The 10,620-nt window shown below is 39.2% G+C and overlaps 1 protein-coding gene across 2 annotated transcripts in view; it reads right to left on the reverse strand.

Moving 5' to 3' along the window:
* The window catches only part of fhip1aa (FHF complex subunit HOOK interacting protein 1Aa), a 39,047-nt gene extending 28,632 nt beyond the window's left edge, over positions 1 to 10,415 (reverse strand). The window contains exons 1-2 of one of the 2 annotated variants that reach the window (XM_087841689.1): positions 10,201 to 10,415; positions 2,942 to 3,046 (exon numbers count right to left, since the gene is read on the reverse strand). The gene's annotated coding sequence lies outside the window, so the exon portion shown is untranslated. The remainder of the gene's footprint in view (positions 1 to 2,941; positions 3,047 to 10,200) is intronic. The other variant, XM_006796065.3, reaches the window with a different exon arrangement.
* Between the last annotated feature and the right edge of the window lie 205 nt (positions 10,416 to 10,620).

Genomic DNA, 10,620 nt, shown 5'->3' on the forward strand with positions numbered 1-10,620 from the left:
AGAGAGGGGTGAAGCTGGTTCTCCCTGTTTGGATCATCAACTTGCATGGAGGAGAGCATACATTCATCATCGGTCTCTGAACTCCCAATGATTTCACTGATCTCTGTCATCATCGACTTCAGTACCTCTTCAAAACTTTTGCCACTCAGTTTTGCCACCTGCTTTATTTCATCTAAGTAGGATTTGGTAGCACTGCCTCCCACCTTGGCAGTGTAAACGCTGGAGAGAGCTCTTACATGGTATTTTACAGCGGGCTTCCCTTCAACTTCATATGTGTATGGCAAAAGATCAGTTAAGGCATCAATGGAGTTACCACTTCGGTACTCAACGATCAGGTTTTTGAAAAATTCTGAGTTTGGATCTACAACTGGGATGGCTCTAAAGGTACCATACTGCTTCAAAAAGTCAAGAACCTCTTCATCATCCGATGAATTGAGTATACCACTAACAATTACTGCATTGGGGACTTTGATACCTGAGCTCAATACAAAATCCATCTTGTGGCAATAACAAAAGATGTTTCAATGACAATACACACTTTAAGGAGGTTTCACTGCTGATATTCATGCACCAAAGAGCTCCTGGCTGGCTCGCCACTTTTGTAGCACTTACATAGAATTATATAAAGTACCAATGGATAATTACCAAGGTGATAAGTAATTTGGGCTAGTATCAGAAGACTGAGAACGACTCTTAGAGCTCTGGTACACGAATGGCAGAGAAACCAGACAAACACAGTTGTGTGGCTTTAAAAGTACTTTAGTGACGTTAAGCCTTGTAAAATAAATTTGTAAACAACACAGTATTTCAATAGGTTTTAACAGAATGTCAAGTATAAAAAAAAATTCCCCCAAAGTAGCAAAAAAATAGAATAAAATAAAATTGTGCACAAATAAAAGAATTAGTCTTTTTTTTGTTTTTAAGTCCAAATGATACCGGTGGGGCCCATGACAAACGGGTGTATGGCAATAGAATTTGTCCGACAAGGAGTGTGTGTGATTGTCTGTCCTACCGTACTACTTGTACAGTAGAGGATTGTAGTCGTGTGAGTGTGCGTGTATATGTAGAACTGGGTTACAAATGGGTCTCTGGGCTTTCTGAAGGTCTTTCGAAGATTGTATTTCAGTCTAGTCCCTGTACCTGACCACACCACAGAGGAATGTTCTTTGTTATTTTTTGCTTTTTATGCCAGTTAACACTGATCTATGAACTATTTAGGCATAATTAGCAATTCCAATCCCATTGGCTCGGCTTTGAGAGTGCCTACCATCGCTAAGCAGCACATCAAAGACATTACATTCGTGCAATTTAATTGCGTGGTCAAATCTTTGTGCTTTTTGGAGTTATTTAACCACTAATTACATTTAAAGTAATGCAATACGTTGCTTAATTACTCCCAAGAAAAAGTAATTCATACGATTTTTCCCTCAGTATTTAGGTATGAACACAAAGCCAACAGCACAAAGCAAAGATGAAAAAACACACAAAGAGACTTCAAGCCATCGCCACAGTGAGTCTATTTTAGAAACATGAACAGGCAGATATGGAGGCTGCAGCCTGACTGCTCAACACTGACTTTGTCACCAGCTGAAGTTCAGGGTTTGGCTGCTGGGTTAAGAACAGCATTCACTCAGTTTTATCATCACTCTAAGTTCTTGGCTAGCTTAAACGTTAGGATGCTATCTGCGCAGGTGCTTGCAAAGAGCCGAAGTTGTGTTAGCAGCATAATAAGACTGTTTCTGTCCTAGATGCAGTTTGCACGTTGCCAAAGTGCTCTCATTCTTTTGTGTCCATATCCACGCTGCAGACTGTGCCACCATTTACCTCTTCCAGCACAAAAACTGAAATCAGCTGATTGTAGCGCAAGTGCGACTGGAATCAATAAGCAGGACAGATATAAACAAGCAGACAAACAATTCCAAGGACTTGAACTACTGGAAAGCGGTTCTCTAGAAAAAACAGTTCTCCGTACTGGGGATCAGATTTTGATCCACCATGTGCTACCATTCAATTGGCAAAGGGTTCATTTTTCAGTAGGCAAAGATTCCAAACACACCATCAGTGGAGTAAAAGCATATCTGGATTAATCAAAAAAAAACTGTCTTGGTCTTTCTGTATGGTGTTTGTATGTTCTCCCTATGTCTGCGTGGGTTCTCTCTGGGTACTCCACCTTCGTCCCACAGTTTGGTAAATTAGTGATTCTAAATTGAACGTAGTTGTCCATGTCTGTGTTAACTCTGCGACCGACTGGCACCCTGTCCAGGTTGTACCTTAGCTCTATGACACTAGGATGGACGTTGGATGGAGGGTGGTGGTTCCAGACTTTTGCTCAGTTTCATATCCTAGTGGTCGTCTGTATTTCTTGCTGCAGATCCTAGATGTTCAACACACTGAAAACTAACACCCACACTGAATTAAAAACGCTCAATTAAAAACTGAAAATGAAAAAATAAAATCCAAAGCTGTGACAAAGCCAACATAAATGGCCCTGTTTTTTCCCCCCACTAATTTCACAGATACAGTGCACCATTACTCAAAGCTCTGCGTGGTTACTTTACACTTGCTGTGCATCATTTCTAAAAATGGTCCTGGCAGCATTTAGGGCCTCCTGCAAATTCATGTCCTCTACATCAACATAAAAATCAGTGCATCATTACGAACATGTTATTAGAAAACATTCAAGATCCCATTTTAGCAACAGCATTGCATCACACCTCTGTCACAGTGCCAGCTGCAAATGGTTGCACAAGTTTAAGTAATTACTTATTATCACGACACAGCGGCACACTAAACATCCATAATTTCTAAAGCTTAAAGAGCAGCACTCCAAAGGTAAACACCAAAAAGAGATCAGTTTCTGATGAATCAAAGTGAAATAAAGACACGAACTGATGGGAACAGATGGGATCAAACATGATGTAAAAATGAAAGAAATGTTCACCTCTAGGCCTTTTGTCATTTCTTCTTTTCTGATCTGGTTTCGGCATTGTCAGCCGACTGCAGTCCCAGAAGGTTTCATACACAAAGGTGTGTCCTGTGCAAATACCTGAAAGGCAGGACACACCTTTAACTCAGCGTAACGATCATATTTCTCGCTAAACAGGAGCTTTGATCAGCTGAGCATGGAAAAAAAAAATACAACTTATTATGCTTCTTTTCTAAACCTGCCTTTTATTAAAAGGTGCAGCATTCAAAGGAGAGTTTCAATGCTTCCATCAACTTAAAGGTGCTGTCTAAAGAGAAGAAACTCGCAGCAACCATAGCAACCCAGAGACCAACAGGCCCATTAAAGTGATAGCAGCTGCTGAAATATTTAGAGCTATAGGTGAAACCGCTGAAGGGTAATGTAGAGTGTTTATACTCCTCACTAATCCAATCAGCAGCACAGCAGGAAGGAAGAAAAGCCATTGTTTTTATGCAGATGCCGACCACTGTGCCAGTTCATCATGTTTACAGGTGTCATACTAAAGTAAAGCTTAAATTACATATTATTAATAATATTATTACATTTTTTTTATGTTCATTTCAGTCGTTGTTAGACATAAAAAATAAAAAGTGAAAGCAGCAGCCGTAACTAGCTTAACTTTAACAGAGGTTAAGGCACAAGTAGCATCTCAAACCACCCAATAATAGGCTACCTCATTTTGAAATCAGCACATACCAATAACAAAGGTATAAAATATCTAACGAGCAGCAAAGACATTTCTGTGAAAATATCTAACCAGCCAAAACGAAATTTCAACATGATTAGGTGATTAGTGCACAAATATTTCACCCCTAAAATTACATGTGTGTGAATTCTGTCAGATGTAAACACTACAGGCCAGATGTGATTCATTTAGCATTTGCTAATGCTAAATTAGCTTAGCTGCAACATTCCACTCTACAGTTTTTCTAAATGTTAATTTAATATAGTATAATATAGTACTTGTAGCAGTACTATATTGCAGTAAAAGAGTTCCCTATCCAAATAATACTTCTCTTCCTTTGACTAAAATGAACAGTGCTTAGAATCTATTGAGAAAAGTAGACAGATAGCATGCTAACACTTTTGTAAAAAGCTATCTTTTTCACATGCACACAACGGCTAATGGCTTGATTTGCCATTATATGCTAAATGATTCATCAACGTGCCCAAAGGCAGATTCTCAGTTTAGCTTGAAGGAAGCAAAAGGAGGCAATACATAAAGCCTGAAAGAAAAAAATATATACCACTTAAAATAACCAAGTTCATTATACAAAGGGGATAAAACTAAGAGAGACTGACCAGAACACACAGAAACCAACTTTTAATCAACATTATCCAATGTCTTGTGACTCTCTTAGTCTACTCTTAAGCAATAAAGCTTGAAAAAGCTTTTTACATCAGAGGTAGATAAGTTCCTGCTGCTGATATGAAGCATGAAGTCATCCTTGAATGCGGTCATCCTTTACCTAACTTCAATACATCTTAAAATGTTTATCAAAACATGCCAACAAATGATTTTTTAATGATCCCAATTAACAATTCAAAATTGGGGTGCTAATTCATTAGACTTACACAAATATTATAAATGACATAATGGGACTCAGCTAGTCCACAGGGCAGCCAGTAGATATTTCATTCTGCTTTTTGCTTTTTTTTTTTTAAATGAGAATTTTATTTCTGCTTCTTTTGAACAAACACTGTGATTTGTTGTAGACGATGATGCAATGTACAGAGTCTTGCTACACTGCCATACCATTGTTACTGTAGGAAACAATAACAATAGAGCAATATGATACAATCGTGTAGACTTGATAGTATCATATTCTATGAGTTACACTCAAAACCTCTCACAGATAAAAGTCTGACAATATTGTATCGGACTCTGTAGAAAAAAATTAAATAAAATCTTAGTTTAATGTTAGCATGCTAACGGTAACTTTTAGCCAACACATAAATGGCAATTATAAATCTCAGTGTTAGCATTTGCTAGCTTACTTACGAGGTTCTGGAAGTGTTTCCTAACAGTATTCTTGTTTCACATTAGCAGTTTAATTGTGTAGCTTTAATTATTTAAGCTTTGCTTATGATAATTTTTGCCTATTCTTCTCTTCACAGAACGGTAAATGGACTAGTTTTTATATAGCCTGTGTAATTAAAGGTCCCAAATTTATAAAAATGGTACAGAAAACATGTCCTCTCTACCTTCCTTTTTTCTTTTTTTCCCCCCTTCCTCTGACCTTCACAAGTTAAATTACAGCATTGCATGTGTGCCGGTGACATCATTCCTTCATTCATGTCGGCAGGGGAGACTTTAGCCTGTCCTCACGCTACAATAGGCGACTGCCAGCGATAAGAGGGAATTTGTGTGGGTATATCCTATCTCTGCTCTCCTCCTGCTTCCTCTGGAGCTCGTTTGCATCGCATCTCCCTTGCTGATAAAGCAGACATGTTTGCATGTGGGATGGAAGAAGGAAGAAGATACGAGGCTTCTTGTGAAGTTCAGAGATGTTTATCAGATAGACGAGAGAGAGCTACAGCACCAAACTGACATAATTAACCAAGAAGATGAAAAGTTCTTGTAAAAAAAAAAAAAGGAGCTTATGCAAATAAATAAATAATTCACAGCTAGCAGCAGAACTTTTCTTTTTAATTTTCAGTCTTGTACACTTAACTTTTCTTTTCCTTACAAACACATTCAGTCAAAGAAAAAAAAAACATTGGCCTTAAAGCACCCGAGCACTGGTCCTATACAATTTTTTTTTTGTTTGTACATAATTTTCAAAGCAAAACAGATGCAAAACAAGACAGTATACCCTGGGAACTGTTTATCAGAGTAGTAAATACTAGCCTCTACACCTGCACAATAAATCTTCATGTTATCAGAGTACAAACTGCTGACTTGATAGAAAAAAAAGAAAAAGAAAAAACAACCTTCTTCCAGTTCATTGTAGGACAACATAAGTGGTTCAACCAGATTGAGTGACAGTGTATTCATTTCACAGCACAGTCACGACACTACAGAGTCTGTTGGAGTTCTCTCAGTAGAATTAGGCCTAGCCAACAAACGGGACCATACTGCATAAGTTACCAACAATGATCATAATTGAAGTAATAGAAGTCAGTTTTGTGATGAGGATACATCAGACTAAGAGGGAGCTGAGGATTAAAATTTCTGGACACAGGAATAATATTGGAAATAAAGATCAGAGATCCTGTTTAGGCAGGCATGGCATTTATGGCATTCATGGTCTACGGTTCATAGGAATTGAAGCGAAGCCATCAATAAAAAGAAGTGGCGATGATGTGGTAAACTTGTTCACAGGGATGCCTGTTGGATATATCATTTAAAAACTGTATCCTGGTGGATTAAATGAATAATTGCTGTTGTCTTGATTTTTATGATTTATACATGTGGTGCACAAACTTACTCAATTTATATTTCTCAACCCTCATTCTTATATGTTTAAAACTGATTTATGTGTTTTGTATGGGTTCAGTTTTATTTATGTGATTATTAACACCAGCAATTACCTAGTATATGTCATTTGTAAAGGTTACTAAGAAAAAAAATTAATCAATTAGTTATTAACATCTTCAGTGTTTCAAAAGGATTAAATTGGAACTAATTCATGTAGCAGAAGAGAACGGATGAATGAGTTGTTGTTGCGATCATTTGAGATACTTTCACAAAACATGGGAAAATTCAGTCAGTTGTTTGAATTCGCCTTATTGCTTGATTATAGGCGACTTTACAGTAAAAAGCATGTTTAACTAAAGTGAAAATGCTGTCATTTTAATTTAAAACCTAAGGAAGCATTTGCAGCCAAGTTATCCTGACCTAAACCTCCTGCCCAGCATCTTATTACATGCGCTTATCCGTTAATTTAGCTCTCTATTGTACTCTATATGTTGCATTTCCATTCATGACAAACTAACACCCTGACCCAACTTCCAAACAAAAACAGGCTCAGATTAACTGCTGCCATTGCTGGTCTGTTTAGCATATTTGTCACCTCTCAGGGTCACGAGACACAAGAGGGGAAGGTCGAGCTAATCCCAACCACGGGACAACTGAGCTGGCTTGCTTATGGAGGGCAAAGTGGGAAAACACACAGAATCACCTACTGATGTGTTTAGATTTCTCACAGCTTTATGTCTTGTCAAGTATTTTCAGAGCGAGTAACAACAGATAGGCACAAATAAGTAAGGTAAAGCAAATCAAAAACTTGTGACCTGAAGCTGTGCATGTAAATCACATCAGCATGACCAGCCTTCAGTGTCTAGCATGCTGCAGTAGATCCTGTGTGTGTAAAGGCCCTTGAAGCAGGTCTGAGCATTGATCTTAGCCAAACACATTGTTGGACTGCTTGAGCTCCCCCTCTGAACATCAGCAATAATCGTACAGATGACTGATTAACTGTACAATCCTCTCATGCCTCAGAAACTGCTCTCAACTCTTCATAAGGTTTAAACTTCACTCGCACTCTTGCTGCATGTTTAATCTACTCCTGCTTAAAAGGATGTGAGAGATGAGAGAGAGAGAAAGTAGGAGGCAGGCCCACCACAGCTCATAAGCACTTATAAACAACAGACAGTAGACTGCGTTAAACAAGAGAGTCTGTAAAACTGCCTCGAATTACAGAAGTTTTGCTAAACTTTAAAATTACCTGACGCCATAACAACCTCACATTTTTACATCCTCTGCAGTTGAGGCATTTTAAAAACAAGCAAATACTGCAGACCAGCCAGGTCAAACTCATTTTACATCACGTCACACGTGCAGCCCACTTTGACCTCTGTGGGCTGCATGTGTGCCGGACCAGTAAAACTCCCCTTTCTGCCAGCGTAAAGAAGTTTAACAACGCATCGAGTCCCTCAAGTATCTTAATATAAGAACAAAGAAGTGTAGTTTCAACATTACATAGGAAAATACTGTTAAAAATACAAAGTCTATGCCCTCCTTCAAAATTTGCAAAACCATCCAGTGGGACCATCTTGTGATTGACAAATCACTATGGTATGAGCTCCTCTGTTTCCTACTCAGATCCACACTCGACTCATGATGTCTGGTTTCGAAAAGGCAAGATTGCAGCATCCAAAATGCTCAGCACAAGGCTTCATCGCCAGCTGACGTCACAGTGGCTCCATCCATTTTTTGTTTTTGTTTTTAAATGAACAGTTCTCACTGAATATCTCTAAAGAGGCGATTCTGCAGAGAAGCCCTGATATGCTTAAATGCCATCCATGCACAGAAGTCCAGCTGTGACCAGAGTGTGGTTTTAGGTCACTGCTTGTGTGCTGGGATGCCTTTAAACTGGATCCATTGAAGACCAGTTCAGCCACCACAGTAGCCACATCTGACAATGACATGCAGACATCTGAAGAGGTCACTTGTCCTAAAATAAAGATCAAGCAGTTTGCCAGAAATCACATAACCCAAGCTGGCATTTCAGTCACGTGATAACACGGTTTACTGTGGGAGGGACGCGTGAGTGACCTCAATTTGTCATATCTGAAGTGATAAAAAGTGAACCAATGATAACAGGATTGCCTAAAACACCAAGTGCACAAACACATTTATATCTTTTAAGTGCCTTATGTTCACACGCATGCAACACTCAGGGAGAAGATTTACTTGTATACTGTAGCAGTCAAAGTCAATTAAGCAGTTCGCATTCTGACAATAAATGATTTTGTCTTTCATCTACAATTTTTTTGACAGCTGTTTAATTGTTTTCAGTGACTGTGAGCAAAATATATAAAGATACTGGCGCTCTCAGTGCCCAACGCAATGTTTATGCAAAGTTTCATCAAGATTAGTTCACTCATCTAGGAGGAGATAGAGGACAAACATAGACTATGAGGACTATTTGTAATCCTCATTCTATTCGCTAGTTGTAAAATATGTACTTATATATAATCTATACACCGATTTTTTTAAAAGGAGGAAAAACATTAAAATGTGGATCATAGCCTTCTCTTCGTCATTTTACTGAACCGCTTGCATGAATATGGACACATAAATGAGTACCTACCGCTTCCAAATTTTTAACATACGTTTTTTAAAAGGTATCAGCCAGCTATACGTGTTATTGATTAAAATTAGGCTCATTTTAATTTGCACAAGCAAATTAAAGCAACCTGCACAGCTTTCCATTTACACCTATTAGTAGGGTTTATGGGATTAAACATGCATAATCGGCTGTTTTGCAGCTCCGTGCATTTTGTCCCGTCATAAATTCCTTTAAAAAATGTCTTCTTTGGTAGTAGCTTAAAGGCTGCCGACCTCTGATCCAAAACATTTCAACACACAAGTGAGAAAACCATGACTTTGGTTGAAAGTCGTAGTGAATCCCTCAGCTCAGATCAAGAGATCTAGTCTCGCTGTCACGTTGTTTCAAATATTTATTAATGATTTGATAAGCAGCACTAAAATATGGTGACCTCTACCTTGAGATAAAACGTCAACTAATAAACTACAGAGGTTGTAGTACCTCATGACCGCCATCTGTTTTTGCCTAAATCGACGCTCAGAAGCTCAGTTTGCATCAGGTGATTGTGGAACCCCCCCCCCCCCCCAACAAAACAGTGATTTAGCGGGTAGAATAGGACCCCTGCACAGGAATGACACACATGAAAAATTCATGATGTTTGCAGGTAACTCAACACCCACACACTGCGTCCTGCCTGGGAGTGGATACCTGAGTTCAAAGCTCAGAAAAGAGCAGGCTGAAAGGCGATAGAGAGCATAACATAAAGTTTATAACAATGACAATAACAACAGCAGCACGTGGATACAATATTTGTCTCGTGCTGAAGATTCTGCGTCATTATGTAACCAGATCCGCGAATATTTTTATGAAGCATTGGCTGTTTTTTTTATTGGTGTACTGAACTAAGATTAGACATAGGGTGGGTCTACTTTGTTTTCTACGGTCGGGCAGAAGTAGTCAAAGAGGAAACGAGGCAAAACAGAGTTTAGGTTTTCACTTCTCTAACATCACAGGGATGCAAACTTGTCGCCGTGATCCTGGGTATCTACCCCCGGTAAACCCAACAGAAAACACCCCGCAGTTTGGAGATACCCAACCCTTCCACCCGCACATGTTAGTCACAGAGTCTGGAGCTGTAAAAACAAACAAGCAAAACTTAACATACAAGTCAAACTACCACTGCTACAAATTAGACCAAGTGTTGCCTGTCGAGCTGGCCTTTCCCGTCTTTTTTCTTACCGTCGGACTCGTAAAGATCCCCACCTTGGTTAGGAGCGCACAGTGACGATCAGCGGCAGGTTTCCAACCACAGACACGCACTCGCTCTCTGAGCCCCCGCAATAAATGTCCGCGTTTTCCACAGCTTCACAACGTCCCACTTTAGAAATAGTACATGGAGACAGCCTAAACGTAACCCAGATCCTTAACCTGGTCCGCGGCGCACGCAGTGGAGGTGAGCCCACACTGATCCTCTTCTGATCGCTCCTCCCACAATACCAAGTGGTCATGTCCACTGAAGAGGTGTTTCTCATTTTTTTTGTAATACCTTTTGGGAAATAACCACGTGACAATATGATTAGCGGCGTTTAGCACCCTGTAAACCCTGTAAAGCAGGGAGCCATAATAGTCTGTAAATTAATGGTGTCAGATGTAAATACT

The sequence above is a fragment of the Neolamprologus brichardi genome, chromosome 6, assembly GCF_056152115.1.
Source record: "Neolamprologus brichardi isolate AB-2024 chromosome 6, ASM5615211v1, whole genome shotgun sequence".
Taxonomy (NCBI): Eukaryota; Metazoa; Chordata; class Actinopteri; order Cichliformes; family Cichlidae; genus Neolamprologus; species Neolamprologus brichardi.